This window comes from Castor canadensis, chromosome 9 (assembly GCF_047511655.1).
Source record: "Castor canadensis chromosome 9, mCasCan1.hap1v2, whole genome shotgun sequence".
In the NCBI taxonomy this organism is placed as follows: Eukaryota; Metazoa; Chordata; class Mammalia; order Rodentia; family Castoridae; genus Castor; species Castor canadensis.
Genome location: NC_133394.1, coordinates 31959743 through 31977848, shown reverse-complemented (window position 1 = coordinate 31977848; position 18106 = coordinate 31959743).

The window sequence follows — 18106 nt, the reverse complement described above, 5'->3', positions numbered from 1 at the left end:
AAAATTGTATGTTCTCCCTCATATGCAGACTTTAGATCTAGGGTAAATTCAGCAGTGTGGTTGGACTTGGATCACATGACAAGGGGAGAGCACATACAGGAGGTATGTATATTAGTTCCTCTCCACTGCAGAGGAACTAATACAGAAACCTTAAAGGGACAGAGGTCAATATGAGAAGGGGATCAGGAACTACTGAAAAGGTCAGTTAGAGATGAATCAACTTGGGTTGTAACACATTAGTACATGGAAGCAATGCTAGGAATCTCTCTAGGAGAGATTTTTGCTAGGAATCAACTAGCAAAAACACTTTGTCTTTCTTATTATTGCTTACACTTTCTCTTCAACAAAATTAGAGATAAGGGCAGAACAGATTCTTCCTGGAAGCAAGGGAGGTGGGGGGAGAGGGAGGGGACTGGGAGTAGGAAGGAGAAATGGCCCAAACAATGTATGCACATATGAATATATATATATATATGAATATATATATATGAATATATATATATATATTCTGAATTTGACATCTCTTAGTGTAACTTAAACTCAATATTCCATATGTAGCCTGAATAATTACCTATTCAGAATAAAGTACTAGTAAATGTTGTCTGTTTCTTTTTTGTAGCTCTATCCCAATGCTGATATTGACCTTTATAAAAATCTCTAAATACTTCCTCTCAGAAATACTATTAAACCAGACTGCTCTTATTCTATAACTGTAAGCTCAAGACTAGATCAGTTTTTGTCTCTGAAATTTCAAGTTCTTTTTGGAAATTGTAAACAAGACGTTTAATAATGTAGAAGAACATTGTATTGCATTTTATTGCTATTGGGACACATTATATTCCTTCCTCCATTTCTGCCAATAAAAATCTGTTGAATTTGTTCTTACAATGTAGCTAACAAAATTTCATAACCTAGTCTTAAAAATTAAAGATGTTAGCCAGGCATGGTGCTCACATCTGTAATTGCAACTATGCAGGAGGTGGAGATTGGAAGGACCATGGTTGAAGGCCAGCCTGAGCAAAAGGATAGCAAAACCCCATCTCAACAAACAAGTCAGGTGCAGTGGTACACATCTGCAATATCAGCTATGCAGGAGGCATAGGTAGGAGGATCATGGTTCAAGTACAGCCTGGGCAAAAACCATGAGACCCTATCTAAAAAGTAACCAAAGCAAAAAGGGTTGGCAGACATGACTTAAGTGGTAGAGTATTTGTCTAGCAAGCACAAGGTTCTGAGTTCAAACCCCAGTACTAACAAAAAAAGAAAAAAACTAAAGACATATAATTAAACAAAAGGAGTCAGAAAGAGATGCCCCTTCCTCTGGCAGCTATGGAAAGAGAAATGCAATTCTACATCATAAGCTACTTCAAAACTTTTGATTTGATAAGATATTCAGAAATTTGCCAAGAAAATCAATTTGTTCTTTGCAATATAGACACATGAATATTCATGACTATTACTAGAAAGTCTTCTGTTTGTTAAAAAGAAATTTCTTCTCTTAACATAGATGTTATTCCAACCAAAAGGCCTTCTAAAATTCCAAAGGCTTTAAAAAAGGGTGCATTATCCTTTGAAAATAACCTACATAAGGAATGTAATTCTCATTGTCTTACTGATAAGGTTTTGACATAGAATGTTCCAATAGACATTTCTGAATTTCTAAGCAGTATTTTGATTTTCTGCAAGATTAAAGGCAGATTATTAGTGCTTTTCTTTTTTCACATATGCATAACAGAATAAGTAAAACTTAAGCCTGTATTATATTTACTTTTTTGAGTCTGAGAGTCTGAGATTTAGATTAATAAATCCATGAGTGATGACTCAAGCAGAAGCATGGGGGGAGCAGGAAACAACTCTATAAACAGAATAAGTGTCGATTCCAGTGAAGTCAAATTTCTGCCTCCTCCATGATGGAAGGGCCCCAGTGGAATCAACCTGTCACAGAGCAGTTGCCTCCTTGGGGATCCAGGGTTGGCGATGCAGAGTGGCAGAGCTGAACAGCCTTGGTAAGGGAACGTCCATGCTGTTGGACCTGTGCTCACCTCCACAGGCACTACACTTACAAGGGAAGCACTTAGAAGCCAGTATGATATCCCCAATGTGGCTCATTTTGTTCACCTAATTACTGCCAGTGTTTTCCAATTAAACATTTTGGTGAGAATCACATGGGACATGAATTTTCTCAAACTAAGTGACCATTATGAAAGGTTTATCTACATATTTATTCTCCAGTTTTCCTTATTACCAATCTGAAGGAACATTCTGTTCCTTCAGAGGCCCCAGTCATCAGATGAAATGATTAATTGATACCCATTAATCAAAGTAGATCCTTCTCTCAGGCCATTTCACTCCTGTCAAAGAGGACTTTCAGAGATATAATGCTTGACATTTTATATCTTGGCAAATTTCCTAAGTCTACCATATCAACTACCAGGATATTGTACACAGCATTTGTAAACCAAGCTGGAATTCTCTTCTTCCTTTATTAACTGCTCATAGGAAGTCTCCCCATGAAGTAGAAGTGGAGTCATGAGCTAACTTCTCAGACAAAATTCTGGACCTTAGGTACTGCTTGAGTTCAGTCTTATATAATGTTATATTTTTGGACACATCCAGCCTTGTAGGTCTTTGGACAAGACAATATCAAGTTGGATATTATCATGTAAAGATGCAACAGGCTAGAGTTGCAGCAGCTGCCTTGTAATCACTATGGGAATGATAAGAAAATGGCAAAGAAGCTGGTGTCATAGAGCATCAGAACTTACAAATCTCCCTGCTCCACACACACACACAAGGTTTTGGTTATGTGATGTCATAAACCTATATTTTTTAACCCTCTTTTACTCAAATATTCTATATTTTCAGGCAAAATAATCTAATTGATACACATATGGTATCCCCTTTGCCACCACCAAATTCATGGTTGATCAGTTTTGCCAAGATGATCCTGCTGCCTGTCAGTGATAGTGCCCACCTTGCATTTCTTGCCTCACTGGCTGGTCTCTACCACCCCAGTATCTGGTATCCTGGTCAAAATCAGGTAATGCATCACAACTATAGCCCCCCACCACCACCACCACCAATCTATAAGGGAAAGTAAATGACAGCATTCCCCTTCAACAATGGCTTTCCCAATACTTTAGTGAAAGGTTTACTTTTTATTTTTTTACACTCTCTCAAGCAATGTAGAAAATGGATGAGGTAAGCAGGTAGCAGATGATTGTCTCCAATATTCCACCAAAAGAAGTAGCTGGCATTTCAACTTCATCTAACAGTGATTATTTTGAGCTTGGGTTTCTGTCTATAAGTATGAAAAGTTATTTTAACCATTCTTGTGTATTAGAGCAGTAAGGAGACCAAAGTTCCTTTATCATAATTTTAGCCTTATCTAAAATTGTGTTCTCAGAGGATCCAAGATGGTGACCAGAACACAGCCACAGACCTTCTGACCTCCATGATCCAGGGACTTTGATGAGAACCTGGAGACATGCTTGACTGAGATAAAGCACCAGGGAGAGCTGAAACATCAGCTCTGAACCCCTAGCTCCTGGGAGGCCTCTCCACCCCACATATACTAAAAGAATAGCCGTTGCTGGACGCTAAGCCTGCCCCATAGGCCCACTGAGCCACTGCTCCATATGCCATAGTATCTCCAATCCTCCGGCTCTGCTCCTTTGCCCCACCATGGCTGACCCGCTATCTCTGCCGGAGGAGCCCTTGATGCTGGGGATCCACAGACATTCACAATCACTGCCAGGCCATGCCCTCAGGCCTGCACAGGCCTGCACGATCTCCTTTTTGGTGGGTGGCACCCCCAAGGCCTGCCATGCCGGAGATACACACACACACACACACACACACACACACACACGATCTCCATTCCACTGGGACCGGCCCTCCAGGCCTGCACAATATCCACTCCACAAGCTTGCACCCCTAAGGCATGCCAAGCTGGGGACCCACACACATGATCTCCCTTCTGCTGGGCCATACCCCCAAGCCTGTCAAGCTGAAGATACACAGACATGCAGGACCTACACTCCGCCAGCCTGCGCCCTTCAGGCATGCCACGCCCACACTCTAAAGGCCCGCTATTTCACCTCAGGTAAAGGTCTCCACCCATAGGCCCATGGGACCCCACCCATCTGCCACTCACCACAGGAAGTCTCCAAGCCTACCTAAGAGATACACATAGACAGGTCTGGATGCTAAAGAACTAACATCAGAACAACTAAGACCGCAATTCTACTGTTCCAGGACTGGTGATTTTTTTTTACTTTTTTTTCCCCCCTTCTTTAAGGGATTTGCTGCCTGGTTTGCTGTGTCATCATCCACAATCTCTCCCATTTTTTATTTCTGGGGTTTTTTTTCCTTTTTTTCTCTTTCCTCTCTTCTCTATTCCTTTTATCTTTCCACCTCTCTCTTTTTATCCTTCTTTCTTGGTTTTGTTACTATTAATATTGTTACCCAGCTAATACTAAATTACACATAGTCCAGGGATAGAAACGGTACCTAGTGGAAATATGGGAAGAAGAAAAGGGGAAAGAAACCATTCTCCCCCCCAAAAATAAAGTAGTATAGGATTTAGAGTAAAATGAACAAAACAAATACCCAGATCCAGACTCCAACAAAATAAAGATAAACTATACCAAAGAACCCAAGGAAGCACACAAGAACACCCTGAAAGAAGAAATTCTATAAGTAATTAATGAGAATTTCATAGAGATGCTACTAGACATGGTCAACCAAAATGTACAGGAGGCACTCAATAAATTCCAAGCCAACAAAAACAAACAATATAAGAAAACCCAGAAACAAATAAAAAAAATCATAGAAGCTCTAAATAAATGTCAAACTGAAACTGAGACCACCATAAACAGAGAGATAAATGAATTAAGGGCAAAAATTGACAATATTAAAGAGGAAGTTACCCATGATATGGAAAACCTCAGAAAAAAGAATGAAACAGAAATACAAAACAAAATGGAAGGCCATTGCAGCAGAATAGAACAAACAGAAGACAGGATCTCAGAACTTGAAGATGAAATGGCAATTAAAGGAAAAACTGAAGAACTATTAAACAACTCTAGACCTATGAAAAGAAAATGCAAGAATTCACTGACTCCATCAAAAGACCAAACCTGAGAATCATGGGTATTGAAGAAGTAGAAGAGGTGCAACCAAAGGAATGCGTAATATATTCAGCAAAATAATAACAGAAAACTCCCCAAATCTAGAGAAAACTATGTCCATTCAGGTATAGGAAGCCTCCAGAACACCAAACAGACCTGACCAAAATATAGCTACCCCACGACATATTATCATTTTAACAACAAGTACAGAGACTAGAAAGACTATTGAAAGCTATAAAACAGAAAAAACAAATAACATACAAAGGTAAACCCATCAAACTCACAGCAGACTTCTCAACAGAAACATTAAAAGCAAGAAGAGCATGGGGTGAGATCTTCTAATCACTGAATGAAAATAACTTCAATCCTAGGATACTTTACCCAGCAAAACTATCATTCAAAATAGATGGAACAATAAAAGTCTTCCATGATAAGCAGAAATTAAAACAATATATGAACACCAAGCCACCACTACAAAAGATTCTCCAATGAATTCTGCACACAGAAAATGAAAGCAAACAAAACCATGAAAGGGCAGGCAATACCAAACCACAGGAGAAGAAAAGGCAAGAAAGTAAAGAGTAACATTATTTCAACGACACATAAACAAACTCTTAATCAACAAAGACAACTACATGATAGGGATCACCACGTATTTATCAATACTAGCACTAAATGTTAATGGACTAAATTCCCCCATCAAAAGACACCAACTGGCAAACTGGATTAAAAAGGAAGATCCAACAATCTGCTCCCTACAGGAGACCCATCTCATCGACAGAAACAAGCACTGGCTGAGAGTGAAAGGTTGGAAGAAGATTTACCAAGCCAATGGTCCCTGAAAACAGGCAGGAGTAGCAATACTTATCTCGGACAAAGTAGACTTCAAACCCACTTTGATCAAACAAGATAAAGAAAAGGGGAAATACACCAAAAGGAAATAACAATTATCAACCTATATGCACCCAATATCAATGCACCCCATTTCATCAATCACACTCTGAAAGACCTAAAAGCATATATAGATATACTACTATACACAGTAGTAGTGGGAGACCTTAATACGTCTATCACCAGTAGATAAGTCATCCAAACAAACAATCAATAATGAAATCCTAGCAGTAAATCACACCATAGATCAAATGGACATAGCTGATGTCTACAGACTATTACATCTAACTTCTACACAATATCCATTCTTCTCAGCAGGCCATGGAACCTTCTCCAAAACTGATCATATCTTAGGGCACAAAGCAAGCCTCAGCAAATATAAGAAAATAGAAATAATCCCATGCATTCTGTCTGACCACAATGCATTAAAACTGGAACTCAACAACAAAAACAACAGTAAAAAACATGCAAACAATTGGAAACTGAACAACACATTACTCAATGATGGATGGGTCACTGATGAAATAAAAGAGGAAATTAAAAGGTTCCTGGAAGTTAATGAAAATGAAAACATGACCTATGGGACACAGCAAAGGTCATGAGTGCATTTATCAACAGGACAGAAAGATGTCAAATCAATGACCTAACACTACAGCTGAAACTCCTAGAAAAACAAGAACAAACAAATCCCAAAACAAGAGAAGGAAAGAAATAATTACGAAAAGGGCTGCAATCAATGAAATAGAAATAAAAAATATATATATACAGAATTAATGAAACAAAAAGCTGGTTCTTTGAAAAAATAAATAAGATTGAAGACCCTGGCAAACCCGACTAAAATGAGAAGAGAAAAAGCCCAAAGCAGTAAAATCAGACATTCAAAAGGAAAGATAACAACGAATACCATGGAAATCCAGGAAATCATCAGAGACTACTTTGAGAGCCTATACTCTAAAAAATTTGAAAATCTTGAAGAAATGGACAGATTTCTAGAAACTTACAACCACCCAAAACTAAACCAAGAGAATATTAATCACCTGAACAGATCTATAACACAAAAAGAAATTGAAGCTGCCATCAAGAGCCTCCCAAAAAAGAAAAGTCCAGGACCTGATGGATTCCCCACTGAATTCTATCAGTCATTTAAAGAAGAACTAATACCAACTGTCCTTAAACTGTTCCACAAAATAGAAAGGGAAGGAATACTGCCTAACTCATTTTATGAAGCCAATATTACTCTCATCCCAAAACCAGACAAAGACACCTCCAAAAAGGAGAACTACAGGCCAATTTCCTTAATGAATATCAAATAGGGAACTTAAAAAATTAAATTCTCCCAAAACTAATGAACCAATAAAGAAATTGGCAAGTGAACTAAACAGAACTTTCTCAAAAGAAGAAATTCAAATGGCCAAAAAACACATGAAAAAATGCTCACCATCTCTAGCAATAAAGGAAATGCAAATTAAAACCACACTAAGATTCCACCTCACCAATGTTAGAATAGCCATCATCAGCAACACCACCAACAACAGGTGTTGGCGAGGATGCGGGGGAAAAAGGAAACCTCTTACACTGTTGGTGGGAATGTAGACTAGTACAACCACTCTGGAAAAAAATTTGGAGGCTACTTAAAAAGCTAGACATCTAGCATTTGATCCAGCAAATACCACTCTTGGGGATATAGCAAAAGACTGTGACACAGGTTACTCCAGAGGCACCTGCACACCCATGTTTATTGCGGCACTATTCACAATAGCCAAGTTATGGTAACAGCCAAGATCCCCCACCACTGACGAATGGATTAAGAAAATGTGGTATCTATACACAATGGAATTTTATGCAGCCATGAAGAAGAACGAAATGTTATCATTCATTGGGAAATGGATGGAATTGGAGAACATCATTCAGAGTGAGGTTAACCTGGCCCAAAAGACCAAAAATCGTATGTTCTCCCTCATATGTGGACATTAGAACAATGGGATTGGACTTTGAGCACATGATAAAGCAAGAGCACACAAGGGAGGGGTGAGGATAGGTAAGACACCTAAAAAATTAGCTAGCATTTGTTGCCCTTAACGCAGAGAAACTAAAGCAGATAGCTTAAAAGCAACTGAGGCCAGTAGGAGAAGGGGACCAGGAACTAGAGAAAAGGTGAGATCAAAAAGAATTAACCTAGACGGTAACACACATGCACAGAAATTAATGTGAGTCAACTCCCTGTATAGCTATCCTTATCTCAACTAGCAAAAACCCTTGTTCCTTCCTATTATGGCTTATATTTTCTCTACAACAAAATCAGAAATAAGGGCAAAATAGTTTCTGCTGGGTATTGAGGGGGTGGGGGGGAGAGGGAGGGGGCAGAGTGGGTGGTAAGGGAGGGGGTGGGGGCAGGGGGGAGAAATGACCCAAGCCTTGTATGCACATATGAATAATAAAATAAAAAAATAATAATAATGGCAAACCGAATCCAATAACACATCAGAAAGATCATTCACCACAACCCAGTTGGCTTCATCCCAGGAATGCAGGGGTGGTTCAACATATGCAAATCTATAAATGTTATGCAGCACATCAATGGAAGCAAAGACCAAAAACCATTTGATCATCTCAATAGATGCAGAAAAAGCCTTCAACAAGATCCAATACCACTTCATGATAAAAGCTCTAAGAAAACTAGGAATAGAAGGAATGTACCTCAACATTGTAAAGGCTATATATGACAAACTTACAGCCAACATCATACTTAATGGTGAAAAACTGAAACCATTCCCTCTAACATCGGTAGCAAGACAAGGGTACCCACTATCCCCACTCCTATTCACATAGTACTGGAATTTCTGGCCAGAGCAATCAGGCAAGAAGAAGAAATAAAAGGAATACAAATAGGTAAAGAAACTGTCAAAATATCCTTATTTGCAGATGATATGATCCTATACCTTAAAGACCCAAAAAACTCTACCCAAAAACTCTTAGACACCATAAACAGCTACAGTAAGGTGGCAGGATACAAAATCAACTTACAAAAATCATTAGCTTTTCTATACACCAACAATGAACAAACTGAGAAGGAATACATGGAAACAATTCAATTCACAATAGCCTCAAAAAAAATCAAATACCTAGAGTAAATTTAAAAAAGGATGTGAATGATTTCTACAAGGAAAATTACAAACTCCTGAAGAAAAGGTTGAGGAGGACTACAGAAGATGGAAAGATCTCCTGTGCTCATGGATAGGTATAATCAACATAGTAAAAATGGCTATACTACCAAAAGCAATCTACATGTTTAATGCAATTCCCATCAAAATCCCAATGACTTTCATCACAGAGATTGAAAAATCTACCCTAATGTTCATTTGGAAACAAAGAGACTGCGAATAGCCAAGGCAATACTCAGCAAAAAGAGCAATGCTGGAGGTATCACAATACCTGACTTCAAACTATATTACAAAGCAATAGCAATAAAAACAACATGGTACTGGCACAAAAACAGACATGAAGACCAGTGGAACAGAATAGAGGACCCAAACATGAATCTACACAACTGTACCCACCTCATTTTTGACAAAGATGCCAAAAATATATGATACAGAAAGGACAGCCTCTTCAACAAATGTTCCTGGGAAAAGTGGTTATCCATCTGCAAGAAACTGAAACTAGATCCTTGTCTATCACCCTGTACTAGTATCAACTCAAAATGGTCAAGGACCTAAATATCAGACCTGAAACTCTGAAGTTACTATACAGGAAGTAGCAGGACAAACTCTGGAACTAATAGGTATAGGCAAAGACTTCCTCAATAGAACCCCAGCAGCCCAGCAACTAAGAGGAAGGATGAATAAATGGGACTTCATAAAATTAAAAACCTTCTGCACAACAAAAGAAATGGTCTCTAAACTGAAAAGACCACCCACAGAGTGGGAGAAAATATTTGCCAGTTATACATCAGACAAGGAACTGACAACCACAGTATACAGGGAACTTAAGAAACTAAACTAAAATCAATGAACCAATTAAGAAATGGGCAACTGAACTAAACAGAACTTTTCAAAAGAAGAAATTCAAATGGCCAAAAAACACATTAAAAAATGCTCACCATCTCTGGCCATAAAAGAAATGCAAATCAAAACCACACTACAATTCCACCTCACCCCTGATAGAATAGCCATCATCAAAAACACCAACAACAACATGTGTTGGCGAGGATGTGGGGGAAAAGGAACCCTATTCCACTGCTGGTGGGAATGCAAGCTGGTGCAACCACTCTGGAAAAAAATTTGGAGACTTCTTAAAAATCTAAACATAGACCTGCCATATGATCCAGCAATCCCACTCCTGGGGATTTACCCAAAGGAATGTGACACAGGTTACTCCAGAGGCACCTGCACACCCATGTTTATTGCACCACTATTCACAATAGACAAGTTATGGAAACAACCAAGATGCCCCACTACTGATGAATGGATCAAGAAAATGTGATACTTGTACATAATGGAATTTTACTCAGCCATGAAGAAAAATGAAATCTTATCATTCACAAGTAAATGTGAATGGAACTGGAGAACATCATTCTGAGCAAGGTGAGCCAGGAAATCAGAGATAATTTTTTAATTATTTGTTTTACTATTGCATACCAAGGGTTCTTCCCCTCCTTAGAGTCATCAATGTCTTCAGTCTTAGAGACTGCCCACAGAATGGGAGAAAAATTTTGCCAGCTATACATATGACAAGGGATTAATAATCTGAATATATAGGGCACTCAAACAACTAAACTCCCCAAAAATCAATGATATAATGAAGAAATGGGCAAATGAACTGAACAGAGCTTTTTCAAAGGAAGAAGTCCAAATGGCAAAAAAAAAAAAAAACATGAAAAAATGCTCACTATCTCTGGACATAAAGGAAATGCAAATCAAAATCATGTTAAGAGCTCAGCTCACTCCTGTTAGAATGGCTATCATCAAGAACACAAACAACAGCAAATGTTGGTGAGGATGTGGGGGAAAAGGAACCCTAATACACTGTTGGTGGGAATGTAAATTAGTACAACCACTGTGGAAAACAGTATGGAGGCTCCTCAAAAAACTAAAAATAGAACTGCCATATGATTCAGCAATATCACTCCTAGGGATATACCCAAAGGAATATAAGTCAGGTTATAATAAAGGCACCTGCCCACCATGTTTATTGGATTATTCACAATAGGTAAGCTATGAAAACAACCAAGTTGCCCCACTACTGACTAATGGATTAAGGAATTGTGGTATTTATATACAATGGAATTCTACTCAGCCACATAGAAGAATGCAGTTTTATCATTTGCAAGTAAATGGATGAAACTGGAGAACATCATCTTAAGTGAAATTAGCCAGATTCAGAAAGCCAAAGGCTGCATGTTTTCTCTCATATGTGGCATGTAGACCTACACAAATACAAGCGATATTAGGAAAAACAGGTCACGCTAAGGGGAGGTCACATATGAGAGAGGGAGGGTGTGGAGAGCAGATTATGAGAAGCCTATGAGAACTTGACATAAGCACAGTTGTGCTCAATGATCTACAGGCTGAGTTTGGCATGGCCCTAGCCACAGAAGTGTGCAGAATGCAGTGCAGCTGCTTTTCCTAAGTTGTTTACATTCAGAGAAGTAGGAATGCAAGTTTCTCTTCTTACAATGTCACACCCCTCCCTGAGAACTGTTGCTCCACCCCCTTGTTTACCACTAGATATAAAGGACTCCCTGAAAGAGGACAAGAGGATTTTTGATGGGGGACCGATGGAAAGTTTTATGATGGGGGTTTGATTAGCTGGCTGTGGGATGCTTGTGAGGCTGCTGCAAGAATGACACTGCTGCTGCTGCTGCTGTGGCTGAGTTATGCTAGAGGTTAAAGGGAACGTGGGACCGTGCAAGTCTGAGCACCAAGACTTTAAGAGAGAGTAAAGAAAACATGGGACAGTGTGAGTCTAAAGAAAGAGACTTTAAAGGATAGAAAAGAAGCAAGGTTTTGAAGAAAGAGTTTAGAAGTAAGGTTTTAAAGAATAAAGAAAGACTTTAGAAGCAAGGTTTTAAGAACAGAGAAAAGAAGCAAAGTAAAAGAAGAGTTATCAGAGGGAAAAGAAATGAGGTTGTTGTGCATCACCATCTGAGCACCCAGCACACTTGTCCCCAACTTTCCGCATGTCTTCTATCATTTGTCCTTTCTGCATCTCCAGTCACCCCCAGCTAGATCAGTAGAACAAGAGTTCGTGAAAAAGCTAGCTCCAGTAGGGTAAAAGAAGGAAGTTAAGGTGAATATGGTTCATGTGCTTCCTATACAAGAATGAGTATAGAATTTTAAACCTGTTGAAATCACCATAAGAAGGGGCTATGGTAGAAAGGAGAAAAACAGGGGGGATGAACCAATTGGGGTTATAATACATATATACGTGGAAATGTCACAATATAATACCTTGTATGGTTATCTTAAACATACAAAAATGTCTTTTTTTTTTTTTTTACAAAAACGGAGAACAGGAAGGCAAAACAGGTCCTGTCTGGGGGGCTGGTATCAGTGGGAGGGAGGAGGACACAAGGAAAGGATGTAGGAGGGTGAATATGGTGGAAAAATTAAGTACACATGTATGTAAATAGGAAAGTAAGATCTGTTGAAACTATGCCAGGAAGGGGGGGTGCTGACGGATAAAGGAAAATGATGGAGAGGATGAACTCAATTATAATATATTTTGAGAACTTTTGTAAATGTCACATTGTACCACCAGTACAATAATAAAATAAAATTTTTTTTAAATGTCTTCAATCTTAATCAGGCCAGATAATTAATCACAGATTGGCATTTCCTTCAGGTTGTGTTCTTGCAATGCTCCAGGTACTGTTTTTGACTGACTTTATTATAAGTCACAGAAATCAATTCTGGTTTATTTAAAGTGAGAAGATATTTATTAAAAGGATATATATGTAGGTCATAAAATTATCAGAACTAGAGACATAACAGCTTGAAGTTATGGCCAAACCTAGGCAGCGTAAATGATCTGATTATCATTTTCCTTGCCCTCATGCTACAGAAGCTGCAGACTGAATCACCAATACTACCCTTGGACACAGGATACCACCAATGGCTTGGTTGCCATTGCTTGCCTTGAAGTGGATCATAATTACAACTACTGCTTTCACCAGAGTATCCCTCTGAGGTCCAGAACTTTCAATTTGAGGTTTTAGACATGCACTTCTGATTGGTAGAGTCTGAGTTATAGTTGCAAGGAAATATTTTCAGACCTATAAGATGGAGAACTCTCCAAATATGAGAAGGATGCTCTAATGTCAAGCATTAAAATAATAAAAATATCCAGCACAGACTTACTGTATGAACTCATTTGGGTTTGTTTTTTTTTAATCCTGACTTGAGTAAAATCTTGGGCATATTCCATAGCTCTTCCAGTAAATTCCTTCGACACATCTAAAGCAATATTTTGCCCAATTAAGAACTTCTCCCTTCTCCCAACTCAGGTCAGCCTCCAACTGGGAAATCTTAAGTGGAGGAAAGGGTGAAGGGTTTGCTTCTTCTGGCTTCCCTATTCCAACTCTTCCACCATTGCCAGACACTGCTCCAAGTTTCCTCAACTGTCATGTAGAAGAGAGGGGAAGCTTGGAGGAAAATATTACATTTCACATGGCCAGCACAATTGCAATCTGGTATTAGTGCTCTTCTGGTGTAGTGCCTTTTAAATACTGCATTCCTTTTTGAGCAGGGAATTTCCTACCTGCAATTCCTTTACAGGGATGATTCTTTCCGTAACTGCCCATTCCAAACTCAGCCTTAGACCTCAGCTTACACTAGGACCACCTTGCCTGCCCAGGTGGACTTCTTTAGTGAAGTTCAAGATGATCTACAATTATATCCTTTCCAAAGTCCACATTTGGTCCACAGAAAATACATTTGTATCCTTATCCCGCTAAACTCTGCTCCACTTCATTCTACCAATACAGAATACCAACAGTCTGAATACCAGACTGTTCTCATCAAGCCCTTGCCTTAATTTGTTTTTTGTTTTCTTTCAGATACAACACCTTAAGTCTTCTGGATTGCAGAGAAAACATGTCAAATTTTCTGTGTGGTTTTCTTCTCCTGACTTTCGTTAAGGAAGAAGAATTTCCACACCCTCACTATGGAGGTGGACAGTACATTTATAGCACACTGACAACTCTCTCCTAAGAAATCCTCAGTTCCAAATGTATCTACTCTTCCCTGTGAATTCTTTATCTTCTCTTATATAAATCAGAAACAGGAAATAAGCTAATGCTGGCAGAAGCAATTTATCTTTTAACAAGTACTACATAAGTAGCCTAGCACTTTGCCTTACAATGTAGGTGTAATTAGGCACCTATGCTGCATGGTCTTGAATTCTTAGCCAAAACTGAAACAATATGAAAAGTCTAATTTCCTACTATATTTAATCATAAAACTATGCTTTGCACATTTAATCATAAAATTATACCCTGCATATTTTAAGGCTGTCAATCCCCAAAGTATCTTTTCCTTTTCCCAAAGGAAAAGATATGGAGCTGGAGGCATGGCTCAAGCAGTAGAGTACCTGCCTTGCAAGCATGAAGCTCTGAGACCAAACCAGTAACACCAAAAGAAAAAAAAAAACAGGAGAGATAGATGGATAGATACCCATGTTCTCTTTATTCCATCTGTATGTGTGTTTTTTTTTCCAAAAGAATTTGATGTGTCACTTTGGTACCTCTCAGTATAGATTCTCAGTATTTGATAGAATTAGTACAAACCACTTTTGGCTCCCACATATTCAGCCCATTGGTGGCTATTTTTCTCAGTATAGACAGTTTCTTGTTCCAATTTATGGGGAATTATGGCAATAGCTCTCTGCCTCTCTGATGAAGTAAATCCCAAGCAATGTTTTCTAGAGGTAGGGAGAAAGAAGCCAATTCCCCTCAAAATCAGTATATACTTAAGGTTTCATAAATTCTTCAAGTCCTTAATTTCTCTTTCTTGCGATGTTTATGAGATAGGCTTCAACTTTTTGAAATCTGTTTGATAATGTCTGGTGTACACTTACTTGACTTTAGACACAGTGATGGCTAACTTTCAAAAGTCCTTTAGTTCAAAATCTGAAGGGTCTGAATTAAGGAGAACTTAATAGATTTCCTTATTGTTTCCTCTCTCCTCTGCTAGATGAAGTGGACAGAAAGATGGGTCAAGGGTTTAACAAAGGTTCTCTTACAAATGGTGTCAGGAGGTTGAGGTTCCCCAATTCTTCTGTATGTTGCTGCTATGCCTGTTTTGTGATCTGTATTTGGAAAATATAATTTCTATTATCCATCTAGTCAGAACCATGATCCTCCCAATCTCAGCACCACCATGCCATTAGAGTACAGTTAGTTTTGTATGGAACTGCCAATCTGTCTTTCAAAGTGTCTGCACCATTTTGCAACCTGACCAGCAACAAATGAGTTGCTATAACTCTACATCCTCACTAGTATGTGATGTTGATAAAAGAGTTTTAGAAATTGGCCTAATATGCATCTAGTGGTATCTTATTGTTATTTAAATTTGCAATTAATGCTATATGGTGTTGAACATCTTTTCATGTGCTTATTTGCAATCTGTATTTCTCATTTGGTGAGTAAGTTTCAGGTCTTTTGTCAATTTATAAATCAGTTTGTTTTCTTATTGTTGAATTTTAAGAGTTCTTTAAGTGTTCTGTGTAAGTCCTTTATCAGACACGACTTTTGCAACTATTTTCTCCCAGTCTATGGCTGGTCTTTTCTCTTGGCATTGTCTTCCATGGAGCAGAAATTTTTAATTTGTATTATCCATCTGTTTTTACTGTTTCCCTGCTTTTTCCATTAGAACACCCTAGCATATTAATCATAGTTGTTTTAAATGTGTGATCTAATAATGCCAACATCCCTGCCATGCTGAGTGTGGTTTTGATGTTTACTCTGTCCATCTGAGCTATTTCACCTTGTAGTGTGCCTTGTAATTTTTTTAATTGAAAAGTAGACATAATACACTGGATAAAAGGAACTGCAATAAATTGGACTTTAGTAACAGTAAAGTATAGGAGAAGTGGAGGAATTCTACAGTTCTATAATTTGATCAAGTCTTTTGGTGAGCCTCTAGACTGTGAAGTTTATAGTTCTTCTTGCTGGTTTTTTCCCCTTGTTTCATCCCCATCCTGTGGTACAGGATGGCTAGAAAGAACTGAAGTTGGGTACCTTCCTTCTCCCACATTGGTTAAGCACAGACAAAAATCCATGCTAAGTTTGGCACTGGTAAAGTAATCCAAGGGGAAACCTTGTTATCAACAGAATATTCTGGCACAAACTAAAATGGTTACTTTTCTAGTCCTGCTAGGGAATTTTCTCCCATCTTCAATGTGAGAACTCATGAACATAAAACTCACCAAGTATCAGAGCAACTCCTCCCCCATGACTAGGTGCTCCTGAGTTTTTAATTCAGACTAAACCACAGTAAAACTCTAACAATTCATCAATTACTGTTTAGGTTTTCCTATTCCAGTACTGGTTCCTGCGGTGATAGGTTTCTACTGTGGTAAATTATGATTCTATGTATTCATCTGTCACTCTAATTGGGGCAATTTTCCCTGTACCTCAACTCTCTTACATATCTAAGAATTTTTAATTTCTCAGTTTGTTCAGATTTTAATTGGAGTGATAACTTCTAATCCCTTTACACATCAGACCAGAAACCAGATGTCTCATTATTGTGAAACCAGGTACTACAAAAATGCAACATTCTCTTCCAAGATAAACAGTATTATCTGCAATAGAGAAAATTAACTCTTTCCTAAAACTTCTTGCACTAGAAATTGCTTCCTGCATCCCAAGCAGAAGTATAAGGCCTAGAACTAAGAACGAGTCCTTTTACAGATCTACAGTTATTCCATAAGGTTGGTGTGAGACTTGTATGGCAGAACAGCAGGAAATATGAAGAGAGGTAAACAGAATGAGGTTACTCGGAATCTGACTGGTCTAGCTATAGAGTGTGGATTTTATATCTTAGCCCATAAAGATTTTTAAACAAAATAACGCCACTTGATTGTAACTCAAGTTACTCAAAAATTTTGAGTGGCAGAGAGGAAATGGTATTGATCAATGTATGTCATAGAAAGATCACAAAAGGAGCATTAATTTAGACACTCATTACATTCAGGGTTCCAGCAGCAAGGGAGTTATATAGAAGGCTCTTTCCATTACCCCATAAGAAACATCTCCTAGTAGAGACAGACATCTAGTAAGCAGCTGTGCATTCAAGCATGGAGTTCAGGAGCGCCATCCTGACTGGAGACAATAATCTGGCAGTCATTCTTATATAATTAAATCTTAAAAGCCATTGTGTGGAGAATGGAGAAGAACAGGACTTTGAACACATCTTTGAGATCACACCCCGTTAAGGTGTGTACTGAGGTAAGTGGTGTGTCTGCTGGAGCCATTTTAACAAAACTCCACCCTCTCTCTCCCCTGGGTTCCACTGCGAGGCTTCTCCCTGCCTCACCCCCTCCTTGCAAAGTTCCCTCCGGGTGTCTCGTGGTCCCCTGAAATCCTACCTATCCGTCAGGGCCGCTAGAAGGGGAGCTTGGGAAGTTTCCAAAATGCCCCCACCCCCGTCCTGTGCTCCCTTTACCACTGAGTCTTACAGCTTGGTTTCCTCTCTTCACATTGCCTCCCCTATCTAACTCATCCTGTGTCCCCCAAGCACACACAAAGTAGGTAGAAGAGCAGGGAGCATTGCCTACGGAGCACACGGATGGCGGGAGCCTGTTTCTCTCATGCTTCCAGTGAAATTCCCGTTTCTTCACCTTCCACAGCTCTCATTCCTAAACCCTATCTGTCATCAAGAGTCTAAAATTACGTGGGAGATGCTTTGCAGCGACGAGGCAAGGCGGTCTGTGGCAGAAACACGAAACCGCGCAAAACCTCAACCAACCTTCCAAACCATTCCACCTGGCAACCAATGCGCGGGGCCGAGCCCCACCTCCGGCACCGCCCTTCCGGTCCTAATCCCGCCCTTCCGGTCCTAATCCCGCCCCCTCCCCCCGCA